Source organism: Lepidothrix coronata, unplaced genomic scaffold, assembly GCF_001604755.1.
Source record: "Lepidothrix coronata isolate B3197 unplaced genomic scaffold, Lepidothrix_coronata-1.0 Scaffold123, whole genome shotgun sequence".
Lineage (NCBI taxonomy): Eukaryota > Metazoa > Chordata > Aves > Passeriformes > Pipridae > Lepidothrix > Lepidothrix coronata.
In genome coordinates, this window is record NW_016690303.1 from 1051682 (window position 1) to 1068800 (window position 17119).

Here is a 17119-nt window from a genome sequence, read left to right on the forward strand (position 1 = left end):
CAGCTACTCTTATTCTTTTTTTTTTTTTTTTTTTTTTTTTTTTTTTACTTTTAATAGTGTCATATCCATCTGTTTTGAGAAAAATCTTATGAGGTTTTTTCTTGATTAGCTTCATGTACTAGTCTCTAGGTTGTTTTTTTTTTTGGTTTTTTTTTTTTGTGTGAGCTAGGCTTGTCTGGTTCACATATGTCTCATAAACAGCCCCACCTCCACCTTCCTCCCTGTTTCCTGACATACTTTGCTGTTGCATCTTTTCGATGGGATTGACTGCTCTCTCAACTGATGGTCGACTTTTCAGCTGAGAATCAAGATGTGCTATTTAGTTTGCCCCACTGTACAATCATGAGCTGTAGCAGGGAAAAAATGCTTTTGTTTGTTTTAAAGAAATGCTGCACAGGGTGTTAACAACCTTGATGCATAGGTGCTTATAAATAAACTTCCAATCCAAACTGTCACTTTAATAGAGTATCTCTAGAAAGGGATGGGACTTAGATCCTTGTATCACTCCCTCAGCAATCATTTTATGTTTATCAGTACTAAAACAGAAGAGAAGGTTACCTCAGATAAGGGGGAAATCTTTGGTGTTACAGCTTTGTCTTGCCCTCCTGATGGTGACAATTAGGACAGGTGGGAACACTGAAGTAGGACCCCAAAATACACAAGTGTAATTGGATGCTCCAGAATCCTAGAAGTATTCTCAGCACAAGCCACTGCCTCTGTGAGTCTGAACCACCGCTGTGGCATCCTTCCTTCTTGTTCAGCAAGGGTCCAGCCACAATGAAAGATCTCATCTGATAGTGTGAGAGAGGAAAGTTCCTGAAATTGACTCAAAATGACTGTTCTGTCATGCATAAATTAGTCAGTTATTAGGAGGAATTACATTGTGCTGCACCTGAGAGCAACCTGCATCTGCAAAAGCCAAAATGGATTCAACACTCTTTTAGACTTTACTTTGCATCCATCACTTTTAAAAGAACTTAGCTTTCCCTAATGTGCAGGGGTTTTATGCTGTCATGGAGTTTTTCTTTAGTAATATAAGCTGTTCTCGAAGCCCAAGGGGCATGTTTTGACCTGTTTCTTTTATGGTGGAAAAAAAGCAGCTAGGAGAGGTTCTGAGTTTTATAACCCTACTTCCAGGCAGACATTGTCATTAGCATATATGGAGCTGTATATCTAAGAAACCCTGTGCTGGCCTGGAGGGCAGAGGTTTGCACTGAATAAATATCTTATTTGGGATCGCAGAAAATATTCGGGGTAATAGAAGAAACAGTGGCTCTGAAACTAGAAGATGAGTGAAATAATTACACCTTTGTGGAAGTATGAAGAAAGTGGGCTATCCTCACCTAAATGCTACAGAAGTGAAATTAAAAAGAATAAATGCTTGTGGTGCTGATGAATAATAAGTGCAATAGTTTGACTACCTTTGAACGCTTTGCCTCATTACTTAGCTGCTGTTCTCCCCTGCTCCTCAGATGGCATCCAGGCAACAAGCATTGCAAGGCAGTGCAGAAAAGGGTTGCACAGTTGTTGGTCTTCAAAGATGGGTTTGTAGTTGACGGAGGGAAATATGGGCAATATTTCATTTCCCAGTCCTTCCAGGCTCTGTTGTGCACAGAGAAGAGCACTACAAGATGCTCTTCACTGAGAAGCTTTTCAGCCCCTTACTTACAGGTATCATCTTTTCTCTGTCACTCTGAAGAGGATTATATTGGATCTGTACAGTGTAGAGATAATATGTGAACTTCAAAGTACAAACCAGTACTAAATACTAAAACGACTGAAGTTAAACTCCAAATTGCTTATTAGGGAACAGTTGTTTATAACATGAGAAAACTTTGCATGGTGAGGCAAAGTTTCAGGCTACTGAACGGTCCACTACAGTACTGTTTTATCCCTTTCCTTTTCACATGTTTTTTTATTTATGACAGTGAGTGTGTGTATATCCGAATTTCAACATAGTATGTTTAACATTTTTGAGTAAAAATATTTTTACTCCTTCCACATCTAAGCTGTCTAGAGAGGCTGAACTTCATGAACCCCATACCAATGACTCAGTGCCATAAAAGAGGTGAGATAATTTCCATGCCACTCTACTTGGTACTAACCTGTATATAATGGGATTAGAGACACTTCAAGGAATTTGCTCTCCATGTTTTCATTCCACTCATATTTCTCAGCTTCACTTGAAGCTGAAGAGCTCCAGAGGGCCTGGGATGGTCCTTAAAAAAATTCACCCTTAGGGAATATTGTCTGCTAATTAAAGTCTCTATTCACAGGATGTTTACAGAGTAAAAAAATTGTGTAGAGCTTGGAATGGGAGAAATTGATGGGAATTTCAGGAAAAGGTGATGAAAAGAAAATTGCAAATAGGTACAGAAAAAAAGGAAAAATTGTCTGGTCTTAAAGCTTTTTGAAAAAACAGATTTTAAAAAAATGTTATTTCCTTACTTTATGTGAAGAGACAGGAAGAACTAGAGTGTGGGGAGAATAGCTGTAATGGGAAAAGAAATACTTAAAACTGTGAGTCCTTTTTAAAATTAAGTATCCTTGAATGCAAACCTACTTACAGAAAAGTAGTAATTCTGTTGTGGGAATAATCAGGATTTCGAAAGAAGAAGAAGTGACTTATCAGTGTCTTGAATTTAAAATTTTCTCCATGGCGAAAGAATCGTAGGAGAATAATACTGATGGGCAAAAATCCTCCAAGAAGTGACAAAGAGAAATTTGAAGAGATTTACATCTGGGTTTGCAGTGCTTAGACTCCCTTTGGAGGATAGAGCAGACAACAGTGGATAGAAAACAATGCAATATGTCACTGCAGGCAGCTAGTTGGCCACACATGCTACAGGTGAAGTAGAGAAATGAAATCAGATTAAAATTTCTTAATCCTTCAATTCATTAATTCATATCACAGGGTGAATGGTGGGGAAGGATCAGAGCTGGGAGTGGTCATGACTGCTGTAACTAATTAGAGCAGTAGGCATGGAATTAAAACTCAAAGGTAAAATTTTAAAGATATTGAAAGGTAAATTAGGTTTTAGCATACCTCAGCCCACAAGTATCATAATCTATTTTTGCTAGATAAGGCTTCCTTTGCCTTCCTGGCAGTAATCCAAAAATGAAAATAGAGCATTAGAAAGTTCACTAGGCCTGTCTGATTGAATAGACTATCCTGAATTGTCAAATACTTTTAACCTCAGTCAGTTGTCCAAATCTTGACATAGTGGATGCTTCTGGAAATATTTTTTTAAGTATGGAGATCAGCCAAGATACCAGTTACAAGGTAGGATCTCTTACTATTAATGTGTCCCATTTATCATTAGAACTTTTCTATTTTCATTCCGCTTAGAAGATATTCCTTTAGCAGAGATAGTTGTATTACTCCTACTTGTCCTGATATCTTGCAACTGTGTTCCTCCTCCAGCAATGAGATGCCTGAGTCTCAGAGAGTGTTGTTGTGCAGCACAATTGGCTTTCTAAAAGGTGATGTGTGGGGGAATATTTAAAGAATAGTTCAGAGATTTTACTGAAGGGTTCCCACTGATGTTAGTTTACCCCCTGTGAGTCTGACAGGGTAGATTAAGCCACACTGGGGAAAATAGCATTCATGCTTAGTCAGTCACAAAAAATCACTGCTCTTGTGTCACTCCTGAGAGGAGGCAGTAGGTATTAGCCATTGCAGTCTCAGTTCTCTCGATTTGAAGCTTGTTAAGCTGGTTTTATATTCATTGAAGGAGTGCTTGTGGTAATAAGCAGCTAAGCTGATGCTCTGTGATCCTGTAGCTAGGGCTCAAAGAGGAACTAAAACACATACTTTTAGTGCTGCAAGAGGGGCTCATTTTTCCTGGAGTTTATTTGTTAATAAAAATAATCCAGTTTAATCAGTTCAGAGAGATGTCCTGCTGTGTTTATACAGAGCACAATTGTTTGGGCTGGGTCCAGCAGTCCTTCCTTCCCAAGAACTCCAGATATCTTTATCGAGTCCCTGAGGTAGTTAGTCTCTCTCCCTTATTCATGGAGAAGGTGGTGGATCTCTGATTTGTTCTTCCTATCTGCTTGACTCATCCTTACATACTTATTTTTTTAATGCTTGTTATTTGCTTCTCTTCTGCTGTCAGACAGTAAAGAGTTAAAACCGTTTGAATCCACCACAGTCTCTCTTCCCAGTGAGGCGGGGAAATAAATGCTCTGTTTCTTTGCAGTCCTTGAGATATGTCACAGAGGTTGCAGAAAAATGGAGTAAGTGACAGCATCTTTCATGTTATTCTGTCATTTTTCTGAAATAAGAAAATTTCAAGCACTTATGAGTTAGGAACATTGAGTCATTACCAACAGAAACAAACAATTCCAAATGTCTGAATAAAAAGGAAAAAAATCCCATAATGCAGTTGCTACTGTCAAGCCACAGAAAATAACCTGCTGATAATCTGTCTGTACAGCCTGACTTCCTGAAAGGCAGTACAGGCAGTATTCTTACAGCCAATATGGGCTGTACTTTTCTTCTTACTATACAATTGAAATAAACACATGAAAAATTGCATAATATTATTGTGTTACAGTAGCGTATATATATCTGCAAGAAGAAAAAACCTTTTCAAGCGAAGATCAAATGCAAAAGAACAGACAAAAAGATGTTAAAGATATGTTAAAGAAGTATAGCACTTAGAATTTATGTGTGTCCAGAAATTCATGCATTATTGCTTCTCTATAGCTTATTACACTGTGGCTAAGTACTGCAAAACATTCCCAGGTACAGTTTAATAAGTAAATGAACTTACTGACTTGATTTTAGTTTTTGGATAACTAGATAGAATTAATTTTGCACTTGGAATGACCATATCTAAAATAGAAAAAAATTGTCTTCCTCATAGAAGTATTTTTAAGTCAATCATCTATATAACTTCATCTTTGTTTGTGTGTGTGTGTTCTCTGAAAGAGCTATGTTCAGGTTAGGATTCTTTGCTTCTTTGAGTGGACTCTGGTTGCCATTTTTCAATATTTATTGCCCAAGGGCATTAATCATAAACCATTTTCTGTGATTAGTTGATATGCAAACAGACAAAGTTTATAATTGTGTTGCTCAATTGTAGCTGGTTAGAAACTCACATGATATAATTTCTATTTCTGGACTGAATGACCATGCATGCTCTTCCAGGGTGAATATTTGCATGGGTGAATTGAAAATCCTATTTCTGTGTATACTTGAAATACACTTCAGCATTTGTGCCAGAAAATGGGATTTCTGAGAAGGTGAATACAATGGGAAATTCATTTTAAAATGGAGTTAAGCTCTCTACCTTGATCTAGAACTAACATTGCAAAATGAATCTTAGGAGAACAATAATAACTAAAAATCTGTTTACTTTTTGGTGGTGAGGAACTGTTCTGAAGTATACACTTTTCAGTATAATTTTCTTAACCTTATTTTTCCTTTTCATTGGATCAATTAGATTTCTACATATTTAATTCTTTCCTTGGGATTTTAAAGAATTTTAAAAGCATTCTTGTCTCTGTCTGAAGATATGTTTTCATATGTTCCTTTTGACTTATTCTGACTCTTGCTGGCGTAGTAGGAAGATCAGACAGATGCAGAAAATCATAATGTACTTGCAAAAATGATGCCCTTCCTTAGTGATCTCAATGTTTTATATACTAGAGGTTTTATATTTAGCTATCTTGGTTAACACTTCTATGAAATTAAAGTACAGCTTTTAATAAATAGTCTCTGCTGCATTTTCAAAACCATCCTTCATTGATTTGGAAATCAATAAACCGTATCTAACAGATCTGACATACTAATTAATAAGTATTAGCTAAAACTACTGTTTAAAGCCATGGAAATTTTATATTGAGCCCAGGAGTGATTATTTAAATGTTGGTTAGTTAATAGGTCATATTCTTTAGAATGGCAGTATGAATTTCAACAGCTTTACTGATTTAATTCTTATGAAATCTGAATTGATAGCAAGTTCCCAGGCCAACTGATTTCAATTGATTCAGAAACTTGTTTTGGCAAAAATATTGTGAAAAATGTGTGTGGTTAACGTGCAATAACTCTTGTTTCAATGTCAATTTTTGTTTCACTCCAGAAAACACAAGTCAAATATAACAGATATGAACATTCAGACAAAAGGATCAAATGAAAATGATACCTTTGACATAAACAATATGTGTGACATACAGTACATGATGTTGAGCAGAAGGTGAACTCATATTGCAGTTCTATTGAAAGCTTTTTATTTGAATATTGAGCTGAAAATCTTTGAGGAGTACACTTCTGTATGAAAACCAATAGACATCCTTTGTTCTCTTCACAGTACTTGAACTTGGTTTTCACTGCAATAAAGCAGTTCAGAGCAACTGGTTTTTCCTCTCATTTTGCCCATATTCCTTCCACTCCCTTTTTGGATTCCATATAAAAATTGTCAATCCCATACACCCTAGAGAGACAGTAAAGCTCCTGAATAAGAAATATGGATTTTTTTTAATGTTTTGCAGAAATATGATAAAATAGTTAGGAGGAGAGTCTTGAAAACCACGGGAAAGTAAAGTGTTAAGTGAGCCAAAAACCTAGTGTGTGCACCTGGCTCAGAAGGGTAGGCAGCATGAAGTATAAATTGCAGTGTAAGTGAAAGATACAGATTTTCAGTGATTCTCGGAAGGCAAATCAGCCCAGTGATCCATATTTTGTGAGTCAGTCTGTGGTTTTTCTCTTCCTTTTATGTATCTGCTTAGTGCTGTCAGTACTTATTTCTGTGGCACAAGTAAACCTCCACCAGCTGCTGGGCTTGGATTCTGTATTTCCAAATATCCAAGAATTGGATGCTTTGGGATTTTCTCTACTCTGAGTAAACTATATCTTTCTTGTTTGTCTCTGAAAGCCTTCCAAGAAATAGGCAAGATGTTACCCTTCATAACAAGGGGAATTCTTAGCACGTTACTGTTAATATTCTTGCTTGTTATTCCTGTCTTCCCTACACACAGACATGCACACCCTTTACCTTTCTGTTATAGCTCTCCCAGTACCTACAGCAGTTGAAAAAAGATTTAGCTCCTGACTAGAGATGCTCTTTGAAATTACATACATCTTTCTCTATTTTCTTCTTCTTCAGTCATCTCCCTCAGCTCAATCCTGCAGCACTGAAACAGTCATACTGGAATTTAAGATAGTTGTCTGTCATTTGTATTATTGATCATTATAGATTTATTTGCTACATCTACTTATTTGCCACTGAGCTCAATAATGTTGCCAAAACTGAAATTAAAGAGGGATGAATCAGGCTGATCCTTTCTTAGAAAACTTGGCATGTACTTTGAAAGTCTAAGGTTAGGGGGTGTTAGTCACATAAAAATTGAGCCATGCTTAGAGACACTGAAGAAGATGTCAGTCATACAGTGGAATTTGAAAGTACTAATCAATAATTTATACTAGTGATCACTTGTCCCTTATCTAATAATGCACTCTGTACTATCCACAGTCTAATTTCATTTGGTGTTAGTGATCACTGCTTTTCTGCTCAGAGTGATCGTATTAGACCTTGAAATATATTTCTGTTTTTCAAGATATAGCACATCTTCTGTAACTCTATGTAACATATATTCAGGTAGAATTTGATTAGGCTGGGCAATTGCTTATGACTCATGCCTAGTTTAAGGTACTGAAGCAGGCAGGAAGGCGCCAGTACAGTTTTGAGCCATCCAGGGTACCATTTAAAGAGCCTTTCTAAGTCCTCGATACATAATGAACATTTTAGAATGTTAATGAACATTTTAGAATGTTAATGAACTTTCTGAATCACATCAGGTTTTTTGACTGTAAAAACAAAACTCAAACCAACCTGCCAGGAGCCCTTGCACACATTTGGTTTTTTTTCTTTTTTTTTTTTTTCCTTTTTGTCAGAATTCTAGTGAGCAGGAGAAACATGCACGGGTTATTGTACCTGAAAGGACTACTGTGAAAATATTTTGGGTGGTAGGGCTAGGAGGGGTTTACATGTTTTAAGCTACAGATATAGCAAAAAGTAACATTGACGTAGGAAGATATCACTTGTGTTTTTATAAATCATAGTTTAACAGTGGTATTTGTTACTGGTATAACTAAACATATATATATATATACATATTTATGTATGTATATATTTACATATTTTTGTGTATTCTGGTGTGTATTTGTATACATGTATACAATGTGCATACAGCTATATACACATATATGGGTGTGAATTTTTATACTTATTCCTATAGCTATCTATATGACATATACACACATAAGGTGAGAGATGCAAGAAGCTGCTGGCCAAAATGGATTAGGACTAGAGCAGGATCAACCAGCAGGATCAGCCAGCATGACCTGTGTCCAGTTTATGATCTCTGGCTATGGAAATGGCCTCTGGTTTGAAATTAAGGCCAGAGGAGATGGAGGCTTGTACAGGCAGGGGTGTCCAAAAGGCACTGTGCTCACACAAGAACTGCTCCCATCTGGCTGTTTGGATCTCTCCAGGGTTAATATGTGGGCCATCCCTAAAGTTAAGGTTCAAGCTATGAGAGCCACAGTGTAAATGTTAGAGCTGGAAAGAGCCAGCATAAAATATAAAGGCAGATTATTTTAGCCCAGAGACTAGCAGGGATGATGGGCTAATGCCACCAGTACTAATCTCTGGGTACAACAGGGTCAACATGCTTGGACGTGACTATCTTTTCAGTTTTATCGTAAGAATCAGTTTACATCTTGCATAGTTACAAGAATTCAACTTTGGAATGGATTTAGTGAGGAAATAGCCCACCTGCTTTACTTTTAGGCTTTTGCCTAGAGGGGTCAGTGTAAATAAGTTGCTAGCATTAAGGTGAACCATGACGACCCTAACACTTACTTTAAAATGACATGGAGAATCACTTTAATGAACATGCTACCACCTTCAACTCAGACCTTTATTTCTTTGTCTTTCTCTGTATTTAATAATTAAGTTAAAGTGGAATTTGCTATACAGAAGTATGAAGTAAACTTACCTTATGCAACTACTGAAAGCAAACTTCCTCAGAATGTCCTGATCAGTTTGTTTCTGTCTTCTACAGCACTTTATAGACCGAGGCTTAATATTCAGTTTCATTAATTTTGAAGGAGCCCCCAGACTGGATTTTGACAGACCCTAATCCTATTTATTTCTTGGGATAGGTGAGAAGTAATATACTGAAGCTCATGAAAGTGTATTGCTTAGTAGATCCATATAACTCTCTAAATGTTAATTTAATTCTGATTCCACAATTTTCATAAATGGTCTCTGCTTTAAAAAGGTACATTTCAAAATTATAGCTTGTACTAAAATGCTGTCATATCTAAGGTGGTCCAGAACGAAGATAAAGAACCTCTGTGGTGTTTCAAATGTCTCTGACTTAATATTCAAAATTTCATTTTTTCCTGCCTCCAACTTTTCCATGTGAATTCAGTGAAAAAATCCCCCAAACAAAATTAATTAATTATTTATAATCCCTCATCAATCTTTGGTGTGCACAAGCAGGGACTTTTTAGTATTTCTTTCAGTCATGTATTTCTTTCACCCAATAAGTGAATACCTTGATGAAAGTAATATACTATGTTCTTATTCCATTGGTTTAGTCACTTTTACCGAAGCAGTGTTTATAGTTTAGCTGGCCTTGATGATGTCTATAGTATGCAGGCAGAATTGTGTGCCCAGAGGGAATGTTATCTATCACAAAATTACCTGTCACACACTACCTATTTCAGCCCACCATGGTATTTTGTCTTTTTGAAGTATTCCCAGAATTGTTCTGTTCTGGCTGTAGTTATACCTCTGGAAATTCTTATTTTCAAAAATCTTTCACTTTACCCTGAGTTTGATTAACTTTTTACCCTTTTCTTCAAGTTTTAAGCAACTCAACCTGCAACTCAACTCAGTAAGCATTTTGGAGCGGAGTTCAGATATCACTAAATGATAATTTTTACTTTTGACTCAGGAACTTAAGGCTTTTAATTACAGCAGGAATATGCACAAAAGTAATGTATAAAGTACACCTTTTTTGTTAATATTATTAATTAAACCTTTTCTATAGAGTAGGGACCTCTTGTTTATGCTTAATTAAAATGGAGCAACTAATATTTCAAAAGAACGTGATTTCCTGCATTAATAATCTGGCAGTTCACAAAACCCACACAAAGACATATTTCAAACTAGTTTTCCATTGGTCTTCCCTTGGGATTTGATATTCATTGATTGGAAAAAATATTCTTGTGTTATCTAAATCCTACACTTCTGAAATCAGGTCAGCAGTGATCTTAAGAGAGATCCTCATGTCTTCGAAGTCAATCAGCTAGAAAGGGAAAAAACAAAGAAGGAAAACTTTAGAAAACAGTGTGAGAACACTTATCAACCAAATAAATGTAAATGAACTACAATGGACAGACCCCTTTGTACTATGGTTTAGCTGCTTTTTATTGCACTAATAAAGATCTGAAAAAGGTCTCTAATCTGTTGTGCTACAGACACACCCAAAGGCTTTGTAATTTAAACAACCAAGAAAAATCTGTAAGAAGGAAAACATGCGGGTAGATAAGCTGGTTTGCTTGAGGGTGAATGACAGGTCCCATAATGAACACTGGGTTTCCCATTCTAGTACCCCTCCGGAGTTCATAGCCTGCTAGTCTTTCATCCCTCACACTCCTTTAAAGTAAAAGAAGATTGAGAGGTGACTTGATTATAGCGTAGATGGAGTAACTTCACAGGGAGAAAACACTGGCTACTGAAGTGTTCTTTAATCTAGAAGACAAAGGTGTTGCAAAGTATAAGAGCTGGAAGCTGAAGTCAGACAATTGCAAATGAGAAATAAGCATCTTTACACAGAGAAGGTGATTAAGTACTGGGGGAAAAATATATCAGAAGAATTCACAACTTTCCTATCAATTAAAGGCTTTTGTAGCATTTTCATATCAAATGAAAAACAAAATTTCAAAAGAAAATCTTTGTCTGGAAACACGTGATTTTTGATGAAAGCTGAATCTTTCATTTGCGAAATTTTTGTTTTGTTTACAGTTGGTTAGATTTTCTTTCACCAGATGTTAGATTAAAGAAAGGTAGACAATATTGCAACTGCATTATGATTTTATTTATTAGTATAGAAGATAGTCTCTGGTAGTTATGACATTATGCCAGAAACCCAGCTTCAGAACAACACCTTCAAAAAGCCATACGCTTCCAGAATTTTGGCTGGAGAGGAAACTACAGAAGTTACTCAACATATATCAAAGTCTCAGAAACCAAAAAAACAAATAATAAGGAAGACAAAATAAGATTTAAAAGCATATGCAAATCTTGACTAAATTTATATCTTGTTAAATACTTGAAATTAAAAGAAGCCTTGGGTTCCAGGTAAAAGAAAGACTATGAGGCATCTGAAAATATTGAACTTAGGTTTTGTTTGGTATTTCAATGGGATTGATTTTTTTTAAGAGAAAAATGACCACATGCCCCATTTTCTAATAAGGAAGAAACTCAGAATGTCTGTTAGAAAACATCTGAATTACTATAAATTTACAAAAAGAGACACATCTGCTTTTCCCTGTCTTTCCACTGTGGTTTAAAATTTTTGTTCTACTCTGAGAAAATAGCAGCTTTGATCCTTCTGAGGAAGATTTCACCTTCTGAACTCTAAGACTGGCTGGATCTTAAATACTACTCATGGAGGGTTTGTGGCACTGTATGGGCATAAGTCTTGCTTGTTCTATTTTAACATTTCTATTTTTCACTGGATTCCATCCTATGGAAGATTAACCTAAAGATAGTCCCAGAAAAAGCTTGAAATACTCCAATTAACTACTGTTATACCAAGAAAACACTGGTACAAGGTTTGACTACTTCAGTGGCTCAGATAAATAAGAATAATCCTAGTGCAGTGTCCTGAATGAAAGTGTGAACCCGATCTCAAGCTGCTAAAAGGCTGCAAGTGCATTATTTGTTTATGCGCTGTTGGGGGAGGATGAGAAGCTGGAGATGGAGGGAGAAAAATTGCTCTGTGATGCCGCTGCTTCCATTGTTCTCCTGTTACAACCTTATCTCTGTGTCCAAATAAAATATCAAAAGCTGCAAGAGAAATGCAGAAGCAGAGTGGTCAGAGAGTGATAGCTGTCCTCAGTACAGGCAGAGGGTGAGGAGGAATAAGGTCATATCTTATGGTAGAGTGTTCATGGTCACTGCCTACAGCTCCTAGGGTATGTTTTCCCAGCTTTACTATGCTTCTAGGGAAATGAATTAACAAACCTTTTCTTATACAATGCTCTGCTTATTAATTCTGACTGAATTCCAAAGAACAAGTGCATGTTATGCATGAAAAGTCATAACTTTTGTCTTGTACCTGAAAGGTCTGGATGCCTGCTGGCAAGATATAATTTAGACTGCAGACCCTACCACTTGCATAGTCCTTCCTGTCCACCGCCTCTTCCTGGAGCCACTTATTTTCTCTCATGGGAAAGGATGGCTCCTGTGAACAGCTCATTGCTTCCATGATGCCACCTCTAGGCAGCTGTGGGAGGTTGTACTAGAATGGAAATTTAGGAGAGGATAATATTTTGGAAAGTTGCAGCTATTTTTTTCTCCTTAAGAAAAGGGTCATAAAGCATTCTTCTTTCTTGCCCTGATAGACTTAACTGCCTACCTGAATCAATATCATAGAAATGATTTTCAGGCTCAGCCTACAACAATTCCAGTTTCTCAGTCAAAATATACCAATTTCTGCAGTCATAGAAAAGATGACTATAGTTTATTGTCTAGGAAATTGTTTGCCAGAGTTGTGTGGAATAGAAGGTAAAGTAGGAATACCTTTCTGATCCATGTGTATGTTGTCTGCGACCACAAGTTCTTAGTCTGTGTCCAGAACTCGCAGGTGTTAATAACACATGATCAGTAAAGGCATAATAATCAGATATTCATTGAAATGAATGGAAGAGACCTTTACCATGTGTTTTTTAAGTGGAAGAAAAGGGAAAGAGAAAGAGGGAGAGATTGCAAGGTTATAAATTTTAACATGGTTCATGCAACCTATTTATAGATATCCAAGAAAGTACAGCCTTTCCATTTGATGATCAAGCCTCTCTCTTCTTTTTAGCTCATGGTAGAGCCCTAATCACACAGCACTTTTGCTACTCAGATTTCTTTTCTAATATAGTCAGCAAAGTCACACAACGACAGCTCATAATTTAAATTTCATGACAAATTAATGAGAATTCCTTATGTTAGGAAATGGGGACTAACATGATATAACTTCCAAACAGTGCTAAGGGTTGTGGCCACCATATACATTTGCTCCTGTAGTGTTCCAAATGGTCTCAGCCTCTGGCCAGATGGGACTAGCGGCATGGAGAGCATGTGAAGCCATGTTCTGTATTTTGCCACAGTAAGTGGATATGAGAATTTGAGTATCATAAAGCTGAAGGAATTTAATTGTGGTTCATGGGGACTTCTGCTAGGATTGTTGGCACTTGTTGATTTTTTTAACACTTCTGAAATTTTGATGATGATGTTAGGCAGTAAAGATATTCCTACAGAGGAAAGATTAATACCTCAATATCCCAATCAATTTGTCTTCCAAACATTAAAAAAATAAAAAAAAAGGCTAGGGGAAAAAAGATAGGGAGTGGTGAGAGCACAATGCCTTGAACAAATGGGTGGCACTGTCACTCGTTCCCTTTCACACACAGCTGAGGTTTCTTTCCAGACACAGAGGTGCAGAGCACATCCAGCTGTGGGCTTCCTCTTTGAGGTTGTCTCCCCTTGTATTATTTGACATTCCTCCATAAAACACTAGCAAAACAAATAATTCTCATCATCTTCTTCACTATCTCCAAGGGGCATGTTGCCTTCAAGATATTACATGAAAGGGTCATTGTCAATACTTCAGTAACTTTTTGACGTATTTGAATCTTTTCCCCAAGATTCAGTGTATTGATGTTTGTTTTTCTAAATATCCTCATTGCTTCTTCCAGATAAGATCTTTATGTACCTATTTCTCAGTTTTCTGGTGGGACTAATGAGGTGACTTTTAACACTGCACTGTCCAACACAGTGTTTGGGAGTCATGACACGTACATCCTTTTGAGTGGCTCATTCAATATCCCATAGGTGCACCACAATTACACTGTCATGTGTGTATCTCACATTTGTGTAATACACAGTGAAATACAGGTTCTAAAAAATGCATTAAGTACTCAACAAAGTGATTATTCATGGCTAATTCAATGCTAGTATAGTAAATAAACTTTGGTTACAGGATTATTTAGTATGGTGTTATTAAGTGTGCAGTCAGATATATTATGCCTGGATTTCAAAAGCAAACATTAAAAATATCAGCCTGTGGGATAAATACTAAGATATTCTATGTGGTCTTTCATTTTTATTAATGACAACTGTCATATAATTTGCTGTGAAACCGTTGCATAATTATGCTCTACCATGAGGTGCATCTTCTTTCAGAGTAAGTTCTGCAATGATTTTCCTTGAGATTTCTGTGCTACTGATGATTTTCTGGCAGGGTTATCTCTATTCTCATACATTAACTAAAATATGGCAGAGGAATTTCCCTCACTACAATATCTTAAAGAACAGTATTTTTTTTCTGGCACTCTCAAGAAAATTCTTCTCTTCTGTTTTCTTAGGGGATGGCTTCATTATAAAAGAATTTCTTCCATTCTTTCCTGTCAGGGGATGTGTGCCTATATTTCTCTTTTCATTTACCCTTTTTATCTCCTCCTAAGCTGTTCTATTCTGTGCTTTTTAACCTCTACCATCTTCTGTTTCTCTCCCAGTGTAATATGAGCTCCCTCAGCTCTCTCTACGTCTTTCTTAACAAAAAGTGATAAAAGAAAGAGACTTCTGGTTCAACAGTTTCCTGGCAGAAACTTGTGTTTACATTTTAAGGTCTTTGGGAAATTCTTCTTTTGTCTTTTATATGTTATGAATCATAACACAAGATTCCAGGATCATGATGAGTGCTTCCTTTTGCTACTAAATGACAGATAATCAGTGATAGGTTGTGCATATGAAACGTGTGGTTGAAATCTCCTTATCAAAATGGGTAAGAAAGCTCTTTTGAAAAACTGAAGGAGAAACAAATATACTGCTTTTAGGGAAATTAGTTACTTTCTTGTTTAATGACTACTGCAGTTTGCTGTCCTATATTCAGGTCTAGTTTGTAAGGTTAAGATTAGTTTGATCTGGTTTTAAGGATGTGATTCAGGACTCTATAATGAGCACTTAGTGATGTAACCCACATTATCACACCTGAATTCATCACGGTACTCCTGAAGGTCTTGCATCTTTATCTGCCAGAAATGAAGTCTATTTGTGGGTTTATTGGACCATTTAAACACCTAAAATGGTACTAGGTACCCATGTTTAGTGATCTGAATCACTTCCGTTACTGAGTTTTTAGACCTCTTCTTTTAGATATCTTTTATTGTGGGTAAAGACTTGCAATCAGAATAATATGCACAATTTTGTCTGTACACAGCAATTTTTTATTGGTTATATGGCTATCAAAGGCTGAGGTAAAGATACTACTAGGTTAAACACTTCTATTTTTACCACTCTGGTGAAGATATTTGAGGAACCTTTGTTGATAAGGCAGCCAGGAAAAGCATTGGCCTCCATTGCTCTATGAAATGAGCATTCATCCTCAGTCTTGCTAAATCACTTTCATTTTACTCTCCACTTTTTTCCTCAAAGTTTTATAACTTTTCATGCTAAAGTTTCTCTTCTGAAACTGAGTGCATAGCTTCTTATGAGCACAGCCTCACTCCTCCACTCTGTGCTTTCTTAATCTGTACAAATTCATGGTCAACTATACTCACATATTAATGCTGACAGCTTTATCTTAAAGTTTGCTGGGCCATATCTACACAGCAAAGCTTTATACAGCTGGTCATACCCTTGACCAGGTGGCTGAAGTTGAATCCTAAATGGCTAGACTATCTCTCTATAGAGAGATAGAGATGACAAGGCTTTAAGGCAAATGATTCAACCATTTTAGGGTGGAGACCAGCTTTTGTAGAAGTTTTAAATGATGTGAAATAAATCTCAAGCTTACAGGTGAAATATGGATGCCTGAAAGACAGATTTATGGTTAACATTCCCAAATCTACCTGACAACCTGACAACCAGCCACTAAGATGTATAAGGCCAGCATGGCCCCTACTGCAGGGACTCCCACTGTGAGTGTGTAAGGACTGTCTTACTGTGTCAGATGAAAAATGCACCAAACCTTACTCTGGAAGTGGTTAGCAGCAAATCCTTATGGAAGACTGTATGAAGAAAGAGAAAGAAACCAAACTAGTCTTCCAACTTCTAGCAGATATATCTATTCTCAAAGTGTTTGAGTTTTCTGAAATTACAAAGTTCTTTGAAACTGAAGATATATTTACTTAATTGCATTCCCTTAAACTGTATTCCCTTAAATGAAAATATAGTCCCTTAATTGTAGGGATGTATGGGTTTTACATATGGTGTTTACATGTATTTATGTTCATATTTTACTTAAAAACAAATTAAAATGGAAAATAATATTACTGCATTTCTCCATGGATAATGGTTACAGGAATACTGCAATTTGGCTTCTGTTCATGTATTTATTATTTATTTACTTATACCAGAGACTTAAGCAGCCGTGGAGGATGATCATATACTTGCAGGGCTATGAGCTCTGTGAGCTTGCTGCTCAAGTTATTGCTTTCTGTCTCGAAGCGGTTCATTCCGCCCTGCTCCATTTGCTCCTCTCACCCAGTTCAATACACTGGAAAGTGATAAAAATTTTGCTCAGTGCTTATTGTTCTCAGAGTAAAATCTCCCATTGATTCCCATGGCCACTGGATGAGGTCTGAAATGAATGGAAAAAAAAAAGTTGAACTGATGGTTTATTCAAGAGAGCAAATTATAGATGAAGGAAGGGCAATTACTAGAATGAAGAGTCCTGACCTGTGCCCAGTTGTTACTTAGGAATGACAAAGATTATCTAAACTGATCAGAGTTTGTGTTGGATTAAGATATGTTGAGGCTCCCTGCAGTTTGCCAAAAGGAAAACCAAGCTAACATGGAAATGATTTATACAAAGAAGAAAGATT